Here is a 14,377-nt window from a genome sequence, read left to right on the forward strand (position 1 = left end):
TAATGTTTTTCCTTCAAACAAAGGAACCATAGTTTTAGTATAAATTCTTCTTCCATTGTTGCTTTGTGATTGTAACTTATGGAATAGTACACTCTCTGAAGAATTCAAGTTTAATTCTAATGAATTCAAAAAAATAGTTCAATTACAAAGTTTAGTCACAAAGGTTAATGGCATTGAGAAGATACATGGTGGGTGTGAGTAAGCCGCAACATATTAAAAGCAAGTAATTTCTTAGAAGTAACAGATGTCATCAGACAGAGCAATATGGGATTAGAAAATGAAGGTCCATCATCATATTGTGAGAGAAAGGATCAATTATAAATATCCTGAATGTGCCATGAATATACGTATCAATTTCAAAGGATCTAGAGGAAGGCATCCATCATACAGGATGGTCCTCTTATTGGGGGCTTATAGAAGGATATAGATTAGAGTCACAAAGAATGAAAAGGCAGAATGTCACACTAGAAGGACTGTTGAATTTGACATTCAAACCCTCTATTTGTCTATCTACCTATGTGATTTTGGGCAAATCATTGAACTATCTGGGCTTCATTACCACAACTGTGAAATGAGGGGGCTGAATCAAATGACCTATAAAGTCCCTTCCAGTTCCAACTCTCTGAGTCAAGAAGCATATATCTTCTTTCTAAAATTAAAGCTTTTTATTTTCAAGAATATGCATGGATATTTTTTTAAACATTATCCCTTGCAAAACTTTGTGTTCTAATTTTCCCTCTCCTTTCCTCATATCCTCCCCTAGCAAGTAATCCAATATATGTTAAATATGATAGAAATATATGCTGAATCCAATATATGTATACATATTTATACAATTATCCTGCTGCATAAAAAATTCAAATCAAACAGGAAAAAATGAAAAATAAAATAAAATATAAGCAAATAACAACAAAATGAGTATAAATACTATTTTGTGATTGTGGAATACAGTTCCTACCCTCTTCTCTCTGGGTGTAGATGACTCTCTTCATCACAAGATCATTGGAACTGGTCTAAATTATCTTGTAGAAGAGAGCCATGTCCATCAGAAATGATCATCATATAATCAAGAAGCATATACTAATGAACACTTTTGGGATGGGCTCTACATCATTAGAGAGAGATTCTAGGTGGCACAGTGGGTAGAGCACTGGAGATGGAATCAAGAAGACTTATTTTCCTGCTTTCGAATATGCTCTCAGTTTCTAGCAGTGTGACTCTGGACAAGCAAATTAATCTTATTTGCCTCAGTTTCCTCATTTGTAAATGAACTGGTGAAGAAAATGGCAAAAAAAACCCAACTTATTTCTTTGTTAAGAAACCCCCAAATGGAGTCATGAGGATAGCTCAACAACAACAATCCTATCAATGAGATCACAGATTCATGAAAGCTTTGAAAGATTATCCTCTTATCCACAAAGCTTCCTGGCAGTCTTACTCTCATTCTACTAGTTTTTCCATCCAGCATTCCAAGGATTCTACTTTTTGGTTTTGACTAAAGTTTTGGATATGGGAGAAAAACAAACATGCTTGTATTCTGTTTCTCTTCTTGATAGAACAAGAAGAGATAATCTCTCTTCCAGAAAGCCATTCATATTTTAAATCCAATCCTTGTTTGATAATGATGAATTTATTCTTTCTATAAGTAATGCTTGTTTTATCCATTTTCTCTTCTGTTAAATATTGCCTATATTCTTATGAGCAAATCACTACTTTTCTTTACCACAACTTTTTATGACTACGAATTACAAAAGTTTCTTGGATTTGTATTGTTTCTACACTAGGAGTTCTCCATGCTAATTAAACCACAGATCACCCCCTCAGCTAGGTTTTGAGGACCACTAATATGTGATTTATTCTCTATGCCTAGATCTAAATTACTTGAAATGTATGCATAGTATTAATTTTAAAATTTATATTATTTTTACTTTTTTTAGTGGTGGTGGTAGGGTAGACCTCAAGCTTTCTTCTGAGACTTGGAAGGGAACTAAGTTATCATTTTGTATTTAAAGGAATTGAATTTTAAAGATGGTAAATGACATGCTTAAAGTCACACTAGCCAGTGGCTAGATTCAAAACCAAGTCCTCTCATTCTGAAAATGTTGCTTTCTTTACTGAATCATGCTCAAGAACATTTGAAGGAAAAACATAGAAATAGAACTTAAAAAATTCAAGGACTGTTTTCCTGAAAAGAATCTTGGCATAATGAAAAATGTCTATGTTTCAAGTTCCAACTCTTATATTCCTTAGAAGAACGTTGTCACATAATCTCTCTAAGCTTCGGTTGCGATTTCTGAAAAAAAAAGGAGATAATAATACTTAAGCTACCTCTCTCCAAGGGCTGTGGTAAGCAAAGAGTTTTCTAAGTCTCAAAGAAAGAGAAACGAGAGCTATTATTATCTGGGTTTGTTGGCAAGGACCTTCATTGCTGTTTTTTTCCCCTTCTCTAATAGAAGATGCCATTTATTTTGTGTATTTGCTCCTAGCTCTTTTTGTTTCAGGTTTGTTTCTGACAAGTTCCTAATTTGTATTATTTGTGAATCATCTTTTCCTCCCTTCCCCCTCTCCCTTTGGACTGTTCTGAGCCAATTCTTTGTTTTTTTATTTTGTTTTGTTTTTAAACTTTGGTTTTGTTATTATGTTTCCTGTTCCCATGAGGGTGCTTGGGGAACTTCTTTATTCCAGGAGATTTTTTCCCCAGAGTAGGTTTTGATTTAAAAAGAAATTAAGTGAATCTTAAAGGGTTTCTTTCTCATCACTGCCTGGATCTCTATGAATGCACTGAGAGTCAGTAGGATAGTAGGAAGAATGTTGGACATGGAATCAAAGGAGACATAGAATTAAAATCCCAATTATAAAACTGTCCAACTTTAGAACTTTGGAAATTTGGAGGCAGCTTCATTATGTATAAAAAGTGGGTATAACTATTCCTGTAAAGGATTGTTCTATCTCTGACATATACTAGCTCTGCGATCTGGGGTGAATCCTTAAATCTCTCAGTGTTTTAGGCAATCAAGACTTTAAGTTACAAGGCAGGTGCCCATCTGCATTGGGATGTGAAGTTTCCTAAGCTAATTAAATTGTAGATAGGTTCAATACAAGGCAATAAAAAAAAGCTACCTTCTTGAGAGTAGCTTTGGTCAAATACAAAACTTAGAGTTAGGAAGACTTGGTTTTGTATTCTGTCTCTGATGCTGTGTTATCTTAGATGAAGCACTTAAATTCTCAGCTTGGAGGAAATCTCTAAGATTTTAAATTAGAAACAAACTACAATCTGCTCTGTGTCAATTTATCTTATTGAACTATTATTGATACGCATTCATGTCCAATTCTTTATGACCCCATAGATCATTGCAGACCAGGTACTTTTATCTTCCACTATTAGCAGAGGGTAGTATCAAATAAGATAAGTATTTAAGATGCTTTGCAAATCTCAAAGCATTATATTCATGTCAACTCTTAGAATTCTGTAAATTGTTGGGGATTTCTTTAGCAATATGAAGTAGGTTTTGGTCAAAGGTGTTTTACCCAAGAGATTGGCTTTAGCTTTTTCATTTTGTTGTTTTTTAGTTGTATTCCGTCATGTCTGACTCTTCCTGACCCCATTTGGGGTTTTCTTGGCAAAAATACTGGAGTGTTTCGCCATTTCGTTCTCTTGTTCATTTTATAGATGAGAAACTAAGGCAAACAAGATTTAAAGTCACGCAGCTAATAAGTATCTGAGATCAGATTTAAACTCAGAAAAAATGAATCTTCCTGACTTCACGACTGGTACTTATTTATTATGCCATTTAGCTACTTACAACTTGGATGTCACATGGTCTTATACAAAACAAAACAAAAACACCACCATCACCAGGTCTAGAGAAGGAAATGGTGAAATAATTACAGTATTTTTGCCAAGAAAATCCCATGAAGATTCAGGCATGACTAAAAATGATTCAACAACTTTTTCCATCTCTGATCTTTAAAAAGGCATTAGAATGTGTATAACTTGCTTTAGTCCTGAGGCACCATAGCATTATACAAAGAAGACTGGATAGAAAATCAAAAGGGCTGAGTTTGATTCTCATTCTTCTAGAGAGCTGTTCTTAGGCAAATGTCTTAGCCTCTCTGAGCCTCAGTTTCCTCATCTGTAAAATGATAGAGACTAAGGTGTCTTGTATTGACATTTCAATGATCTAGCCTGTCATCCATATAGGCATTCCATTCAAGGATGCAGGTGCCTTTCCATCATCTTCACATTGTATAAACCCAAATAGAGCACAGGGACAGTTTGTTGTCTTTTCATTTTTTGACACAGGAGTAGTGCATTTTCTCTTTAAATCCTTTCTGATAACATTTTTTATCCTCCTCCTGAGTTAATATGGTGAATGCTACTCACATCCATTTTGTACCTCTCCATTTGTCCTTTGGATGACTCTGAATGTGCATTCTTCAGGGACGATGGTGTTCTATGAGTCACAACCATATAGTATCAGAGAATGAATATGTTGTTAAAAACATGGAGACTTAGTCTCACAGAAAGGCTTGAGATCATCAGAAGGTTTGTGGATTGTCCCAGAGGTAATCCAGTAAACTTTTCCCTTCCTGTGTAGTTCTCGACCTCGATCATTCTTGTATAGTACATGTCCAAGATGAGTTTACTGATAGATCAATCATATGGATTTTTCATTTGATTATATATCATTGTTTAGACCAAAGGTGAATTCTTCAAGCCCTTGGCTTTTGTTGTTTGGATAATTAAGTCACACTCTTTTAAGTGATAAGTATTTCTTTTAGGAGATTCTACTACCAGCTGGGCCTGGATGCAATCACAACAATATCATCCACAAATAGGAGCATATGAGGGATGTCATAATTTCTAGTAGGATTTCTTAACCCCAACGGGTACATGAATAAATTTAGGGGATTTGTGTACTTTAATGGGAAAAATAAGCTTTTTTATATGATTGGTTTGTGTTGTAATTTGATATGTTTTATTTTGTGCATTTTAAAATATTTTTCTGAGACGGGATCCAAAGGCTTCACTAGACTGCCAAAGAAGCTAATGACACAAAAAAGGTTGAGTCCCTGATTTATAGGGAATCTCTCTTTGCTTTGGACTTCGTGCTGGACATTTTCCATCATAGTGGCAAATATCTATCATGAGTCTACATCTTTCTGGTTTATGCCTCACTTGATGTTAATAATAATGAAATTATGAGAAAGGTTTTTTGCTATTATGACTTTCAAGTGATCATGTATAATTTTGACAAATATACTTGTTGGAGGAGAGCCTTTTAGGCATTTTGCTCTCTGAGCCAAAACCTTTTTATAGCCAACAGATGGTAAATACAGTGGGAACTTATATTTTTCTCTGCCTTTCAGTCAATTATGTGATAGTAAATGTGATTTGCCATAGAATATCATTTTGATAAACCTGCCTGTTTTTTTATTATATCTTTGTCAAGATTCTTTCTATGTTCCTATAGATTATTCTCATCAAAATTTGTTGACAGGGGAAAGTAAGCATAACTCAAGTAATATTCTTTCTGTTGTACTTATCTTTTTTTTTTTAGTTTTTGTAAATATAATATGTAGAATTTTCTCTGAAGAGATTGTGATGTTTTTTCTTCTTTCATATACTTAAGGAATCTATCCCTCGATGCTTTCAAAAGTGTGTTAGCTCCAATACAGACATTCTCAGTGTAGTTCAGGTAATTTTCCCATCTTCATTTTCTTTGGGATTATTTCTTTGTCCTTGTTTGGTAAGCATATGATATCAGAGTCCAAACTTGGTGGCCCCAATGTCACTGACTGGGAAAAGCATTTGTTACAATATCCTTTATAGATCTTTTATATTATTGCTTTTCTCCTTCTAACAACCAGTTAATTAATAAATATTTATTACTGGCTCTAGGTATTATTTCCTATGCACTGTATGTAGAATGACCAAAGTTTAATAGTCTTTCTTCTCAAATAGCTTATAGTCTAATGGGAGAGGGAAAAGAAACCACATGAACATATATCAGCAGATATATACTATATACAATATGAATACAAGGTAGTTTGGGGAGTGAATGCACTAGCAGCAAAGGAATGGGGGTAGGAAGACAGTGACTTCCTATAGAAGTTGATGCTGAAGGTGTATCCTGAAGGCAACCAGGAATTCAGAGAGATAGATGTGAGAAGAAAGCACATTGCAATCATGAGATACACAGTGCAAAGTCAAGGAGATGGAGCAGATGGGAGAGAGAACATCATATGTGAGAAGTAACAAGCAGGTCAATAGTGCATAGAAGAGGATAATGTGCCTTTTGGAAGATTTTATTTAATTAAATCTCTTGCCAATATTTTTCCCTTCACTGTTTTCAATGTTTTATGAGGTGGTACTGTTCATAATCTTCCACTATCATCTTTTGTAAACTCTTACTAACAAGTTTATATTGTGTTCCAAAACTCTTTAAATTTAGTAGCTTGAAGGTGCACTAAGACTTTTAGCCACACAGTTCTAATTCCTAAATATTCCAGTCTTCTTCTTTCTTCATTTTGTCTCTCTCTCTCTCTCTCTCTCTCTCTCTCTCTCTCTCTCTCTCTCTCTCTCTCTCTCTCTCTCTCTCTCTCTCTCTCTCTCTCCCTCCCTCCCCTACAATGAAGGACCAATAGGAAGGAAAAAGGAAGGAGATAAGGATTTATTAAGCATTTACTATGTGCCAGTCACTGTGCTAAATGTTGAAGATATAAAATTAGTTCTGTCCCCAAAACATTCTAAGAGGGAAAGACAATACATAAAGGGAGCTATAAGATGAAAGTCAGGGATAAGGAAGAAGATACTTGATACAGAGACATAGTTTTGAAGTCCCAGAAGCCTGGAACAGAACTAAGAGGGAAATGAAGACCCACACTTCTCCCCTGGAAGGAGGAGATACCCCCCAGAGGAAATCACTAGTGGGAGTAAATGGATCTTACAAAGGGATGTTTCAGGTTAGAAGGCTGTCAGAACAGTTGAATATTCCACAGTAAATAAGGAGGCTTCAAATACTTAGAGAAGTTTCAAGATGAGAGAGCACGGTAGAGGAGTCACAGGAAGGAGAAAAGAAGCTGTCATACAGATTCAAAAAGGAGGGTAATTTAAAATTGTCTTATGCATGTGTAGAATCACAATCTTTTTTTTTTTTTATATAGCTACAGTATGTTTTTAAAAGAGAACTTGTATTTATTTTAACCACTGGAACAAGAATTGCTTTAATCTCTTAGGAGATTCAAGAAAATTGAATCTGTATGACAGTAAATAAGGAAATAAGAAAATGTACTTTACTCACATTTCTGTTCAAACAGACGAGTTCATTAACTTACAGTTCAAAGTATTTTGGTGAATACCAAAGATCGCCAAGATTTTCACACTGACCTAGGAAAAAAATGTTAAGAATTTTTCCTGGTATGTGGGTAAACCACACTATAAATAGATGATTGATTCACAAAGTGCTTTTAATGTTATGTCCACTGTATCTGGTTAGTTCATTCCCTCTGGGGCTATAAATAATTAAATTCTAAGCATGCCAGAAAAAGGCACAAGTTCTCAATTACCCATATAAAGCCATGGAGAATGGTGTTCTATCCCCCACCCAATGATCCATTCCATCTAGCCTGGCTTGAGCCCATGATATTGATGTATAACTTAGATCTGAAATGAATTAGTTAGAAGGAGTAGGAAGAGGAAGGGGTAAAAAAAAAAAAAACATTAAAAATCTTCTTTACTCTCATGACCTTGGATACAAAGGTCAATATAACCTAGCTTAGGTGGAACAAGGACCCTGGATTCATCTTTTCTCTTTCTCTTCCCTCTCTCCCATCGTGTTTTTTTTTTTTTTTTTAACAGATAAGAGGTTTTAGTTTAGAACTTGGAATCATATATAATTTGATCCTTATCGAGAACACAGCTTAACTTGGATTGGTTCAGAAGGAGTATCCAGGTAGAGGATTGTTGACTAATATTTATCATGGATAGCCCTAATTGGTCTGCCAATTTCCAACTAGTACCTAGTGGCAACAATTTGTAGGATAATGAACTTCCCCTGGTAATTTGGTAACCTCTGTTTGAATTGATTCATTCTCTGGGGAGAGGACATTCAATTCCTCTGTTAAGAGAAAGAGTAATAATTTTTTGAAAAGAAGTATATGACAAATGGAAATGAAGCCAAGCTACAAGCAATGGAGATCAGAGTGTGACACAGTCGTGGAAAAAAAAGAGTGTCAGGAATATTAAGATTCAAAGTGACCTGAAAACAACAACAACAACAACAATAACAACAACAACAAAAACAAAGTGAGCTGGAAATTTAGGATACTAAAAATATTTTTAGGTATATTGAGAGGAGGAACAACAAAATGAAATAAATCTTAGCTTAGGATGGACAGATCCATAACTAACAACAGAAAAAAGGCTCAGTTCTTACTTTGTTTCTGTTTTTCTTTGCAAAGGAAAATAAAATGGAAATTTTAAAAATGACTTACAGGAAATTGATATCCAAGATAAGTCAGGAAATAAAAGATACTCAAATGCTTGATGAGGTCATGCCATTGACTTTAGTGAAACACAAGCTTAGGCCCTGAACAAATTGCCAGAGGTTATTCCTAAGTCACTATCAGTGATAGCTGGAGATTTTGGGAAATCTATTGAAAAAAATTGATTTTTTTCTCGATTTAAAAAGAAGAGTCTGGACTTATGTACTAGTGAATTTGACTTCAATCTCTAGAAAAATTCTACATTGTTTTATTAAAGAGATGATTCATGAATCATGAAGAGCCACCATGGCTTCACCAAGAATGGTCATAACAGATGTTTCATTTCCTTCTTTGATAGCATTACTAGACTAGTAGGCAAGGAGAATACTCTCGATATAGTTCACCAAGATTTTAGCAAAGCTCCTGATAAGGTTTGTTATATTCTTGTGGAGAGATGGAGAGATGAAGATTAGTCATAAAGACAACCATATGGATTCAGAACTGATTACTCATATGTAGTTGCTTTTAATGGTTCCATGTCACAGTGTAGGGATTTGTGGCTGAACTTTTTTTGTTTATTTTAACATTGTGAATTGGATTAAGGTATAGATTATATGCTCACCAAATTTGTAGATGATACTAACCTGGGAGGTATCCCAGTTATCCAAGCTGGATAACTGAATCAGGATCCCAAAGGATATTGACAGGTTAATGGAAGGAAAAGGAAGAAAATGAGATTTTATAAATCACTGTATTTTGACATGCACTATGTGAAGAGCTTTACAAATATTATCTCATTTTCAGAGAAATGTAAATTAAGACAACTCTGAGATATCACTACACACCTGTCAGATTGGCTAAGATGACAGGAACAAGTAATGATGAATGTTGGAGGGGCTGTGGGAAAACTGGGACACTGATGCATTGTTGGTGGAGTTGTGAAAGAATCCAGCCATTCTGGAGAGCAATTTGGAACTATGCCCAAAAAGTTATCAAAATGTGCATACCCTTTGATCCAGCATTGCTGCTACTGGGCTTATATCCCAAAATAAATACTGAGGAGGGGAAAGGGACCTGTATGTGCCAAAATGTTTGTGGCAGCTCTTTTCATAGCGGCTAGAAACTGGAACATGAATGGATGTCCATCAATTGGAGAACGGTTGGGTAAATTATGGTATATGAAGGTTATGGAATATTATTGCTCTGTAAGAAATGACCAGCAGGAGGAATACAGAGAGGCTTGGAGAGACTTACATCAACTGATGCTGAGTGAAATGAATAGAACCAGAAGATCGCTGTACACTTCAATGTTGTATGAAGATGTATTCTGATGGAAGTGGATATCTTCAACATAAAGATCCAACTCACTTCCAGTTGATCAATGATGGACAGAAACAACTACACCCAGAGAAGGAACTCCGGGAAGTGAATGTAAATTGGTAGCACTACTGTCTATCTACCCAGGTTACTTACCCCTTCGGAATCTAATACTTAATGTGCAACAAGAAAATGGTATTTACACACATATATTGTATCTAGGTTATATTGTAACACATGTAAAATGTATGGGATTGCCTGTCATCAAGGGGAGGGAGTAGAGGGAGGGACGGGATAATTTGGAAAAATGAATACAAGGGATAATGTTATAAAAAATTACTCATGCATATATACTGTCAAAAAATTATAAATAAAATTAAAAAAATTATCTCATTTCATCCTCACAACAACCCTGTGAGGTAGTTGCTATTATTAACTCCACTTTGCAGGTGAGGAAACTAAGGCAGGTAGTAGAGAAATGACTTTCCCAAGTCATACAACTAATATATGTCTGAAGTAGGATTTGAACTGAAGTCTCCCTGACTCTAGGCCCAGTGCTCTATCCATTGTGTTACCCTAGAGGATTGGATTGAATCTCAAAATATGAAATTAAATGGAAAAAAAAAACCCTATCATTCTATACTTAGTTACAAAAAAAAACAACAAAAAACAACTTCAAGAACATAAAATCAGAGTGGGAGGCCATACTTAGGCAATAATAGTTCTGAAAAGGATTTGGAAGGCTTTAACAAAATTGTATTGAACTCAAATAGAAATAGATCTTTCCAAAGATTAAAAATTATCATTATCCATCTTGTGTTGATTTTGTTAAACATTCTCAATTAAATTTTAGTCTGGTTCACTTGGTAGTAAACTGCAGATTGTACATTTGACATCTTTGCTTATGCTCAATGAGTCTGTAGTGTGATGTATCAGTTGAAAAAGAAAACTTGATTTCAGACTTTTCTAGGAATATGAAGGTTGTGGTCCCATGGTAGTCTACCTTACTAGACCTTATCTGAAGGAATTTCTGAGCACCACAGTTTAGAACATTGATAATCTGGAGAATGATGAAGAAATAGGATAACATAAGGTCTGGAGGTTCTTGGAGTTCTAGGAAGTAAGGATAGTTAGTTTGTAAAAGGAGAAGACTTAGGACATAGAAGTTGTGTTCAAATATTTAGAGGACTTTCATGGGGAGGAGTTATCTTTGGCACTGGCGTACAGAGTGAGGAACAATGATGGACATTGTAAAGACTTCAATTTGGTCTTGATGTCAAGGAAAAATAAAACAACAAATTCCTAACAATTAGAGTTATCCTAAAGTGGAATTGACTGTGTCAAAGGATGGTGAGCTCCCAATCCTTGGAAGTCTTTATAAAGAAGAGGATTATTCCTTGTGCATGATATAATGGAAGTTCTTCCTTTTTTATATGTACTAAATTTGATAACCTTAAAAATCCTTTCCAACTTTCAGATTCTGACATTTTGTGATCAGGTTTGAACTAATTGTGATCATTCTATCTGGAAAAATAGAACATGTAACTCATTTTATAGGTATGCTTTGATCAGAAAGCTTGTCTACTGGCCCAATCCATAAAGCATCAGAGCAGAGGCAATGACAGAAAAATTTGAATTTTAATGTAGGAACTGAGGTCCAGGTGAGAGGAGAAACAGTAGTCCTTCTAGGTTTTTCTCCGGCATTTGGGATAGAACTGATATTTGTTTTCATTTTGCTTTATGGAAACTTGAACCTCTCTACTTGATTTGAAAGAAGGCAGAAAGACAACATAATAAATACATACAAATGTATGTATTTATTATGCCAAGAGCAAAGATGGAGAGGAGGTTTTCTGGATGAAATACGATTGCTATTCTAGGAATCTTGATATTGCCATACCTGTTCAAGCCATGTCACCCCTACTAACATTGAGAAAACAATTCAGGAAAGGGGACTGCAAATTGTTAAACGATCTCTACCATCTGGACACTAATCCTTCAGAACATTTTGCCAGGAGTAAGAAAGGACCAGGGTTGAGGCCAATGATGTGAATGACTAGAAATAGGGACCTAGGCTCTTGGGGGTTTGGGCTTTCTGGTTTGGGAAAGATTCATGGGCTTCTAGCTCATCTTATTGCTTTCAAGTATTTGGTTTAACACTTCAAATATGATTAAAGACTTATAGTATATTTTGTCTGTAACTTCCATTGAAATATAGCTAGGCATAAATGAGAAGTGAAGGGTTTTTCCTACCTACAGTGGGGGAGATAGTGTGGTGAGCCAAGAGTTTGATAGGGTAAATTCAAAATAAACCTTTAAGGTGACAATAAGAACATTGTAGGCTTCCAATAGCGAGGGAAGACAGGTGATCAGCTTTTTGAGAGCCATAGAAAACTTGGCACTATGACCAGAGGGTCCTCTAGTGTTAGTTGAAGCATATAATCTGATCAATAAATCAATAAACATTTATTAAATACCTAATATATGCCAAACACTATGGATACAAAACAACAACAATAACAAAAAAAAAACAAACAAACAAAAAAAAAAAACAACAACAGTCCTATTCTCAAGGAATATGCAATCTAATGGGAGAAACAACATGCAAACAAATATATACAAAATAAACTATTTGCAAGACAAATAAGAAATAATTAACAAAGGAAAGAAGACTTCCAATAGAAGGAGGCTTTGTAGTTGGAACTTGAAGGAAGCCAGAGAGCCAAATAACTAGGATAGAGGAAGGATAGTATTCTAGGTATGGGGGAAAACCAGAAAAATATAATTGCTGGGATTAAGTATTGCACTGACACAACCCAATTCCTACAATGCAATAGAATCAGGCAACTGGTCGGTGGTACCCTTTGTGATTATATACATATATTTATATGTGTTACATATATACATATGATTTCATGGTTTACAAAACATTTCTCTCATAATAATCCTTTGAGATAAGAATGCAAATATTATATAGGGAGAAAGGTAAATTTTTCTTGCTGGTACAGTTATGTAAATGCTAGAATGTGGGCTCTTCTTGTATAACCCAACTTTATTTTCATGCCAACATAAGAGAATCAAAAGACTGAAATGGGATTCATTGTCTGGCTTCCATACAATTCCTAGAAGTTATTTATTTAGAGAAGAGTCCCCAAACTAGGCTTTGAGGATCCCAATGAGGGATATAGCAAGTTGAAGTGAATTCCTTAATCCTATATTAGATAGCTATCTGGAGCCATAAATTTTGCATTAGTACCAGATAGAATAAGATAAAAGAGTAGACTTTGTTAGATTGAGTCATCATGTTTGCTTTTATTGGCTCCCACTGGATTAGGTATGCTGTCTCAGACTCCTCAGCTGTAGATTAAAATAACTGTAGCTCTCCTTGTCAAGCACCGGCTTTCTGGTCAGTGCAGTCTAGCAGATGGTAGTAGAGATGCTGATCACTTGCCTTGGAGTGACTAAGTAACTACAGCCTAGAAGATAGTAGCAATTAAGTACAACAGAGAAAAGTTGACAGGAAATAGAGTTGTGGTCTCCAATAGGAACAAAGAAGATCAGAAATAAGACACCCAAAAGATACTGGCACAGAAAAGTACATGATAGCACCAGAGGACATTGTTCATGCTTTAACATCCAAGGTAGATTGGACATGATGTGCTCTGGCCACAGATTCTTAACAGGCATTCCTGTATCCTGCCCATACAAGCTCTTCTTTCACCTACCACACATATCCTTCTCATATTTATACTTTTGCTATACACATTTCTATGTTTGTGTCCTGGCTATAATGCCCCTATATGACTACCTTCTATTATTATGATATCATGCATTAGCATTTGTCATATATATCTATAAGAACCTTACATTGTAAATTTATTCTATGAATGCACAGTTTATTTTTTTATATATTGGCCATGCTATTTGACTAAATACTTTTTCATATTTAACTAAGTGCCTTTTCTCTGGTTGGGGAGCATAAGTCCTTTTCTTGTTCATTAGGTGTGGTTCTGAGTAAATACTGATCTATTAAATGCATCAAATCTGTGAGGTGTTTTTTTTTTTTCTTCCTGCAGCTCCAGAGATGAGGAGAATCCTAAGGTGCTATAAGAATGATCTCCATTTAATAGATAAGGGAATCAGAAATTTAAATCATAGCTTTAGTATTTACTACTTGTGTGACTTCAGGCAAATCAGACACAAAAATGTGTAACTTCTCTCTGGGCCTTAGACTTTATGACTAACAGTTTGGTGTTTTAATTTTCAAATAACCAAGAAGGGCACTGGGAGGGAAGAGAACAAGCATTTTTAAATCACCTATTGTATATAAGATGCTGTACTAAGCACTTTACAAGTGTTGTTAATTGATTTTCACAAAGACCTTAGAATTGTAAGTGTTATTACCATTTCACAGTTGAGTAAACCAAAGCATATAGCATTTAAGTAACATGGCTAAAGTTGCACAGCTAGTATCTGAAGCCAGATTTGAACTCACATCTTCTTTGACTACACTATTCTTGACTATATGGCACCTAGATGATTAAAGTATGATCTCATCTTGACACCCCATCAT

This window comes from Sminthopsis crassicaudata, chromosome 1, assembly GCF_048593235.1.
Source record: "Sminthopsis crassicaudata isolate SCR6 chromosome 1, ASM4859323v1, whole genome shotgun sequence".
NCBI classification, from domain to species: Eukaryota; Metazoa; Chordata; class Mammalia; order Dasyuromorphia; family Dasyuridae; genus Sminthopsis; species Sminthopsis crassicaudata.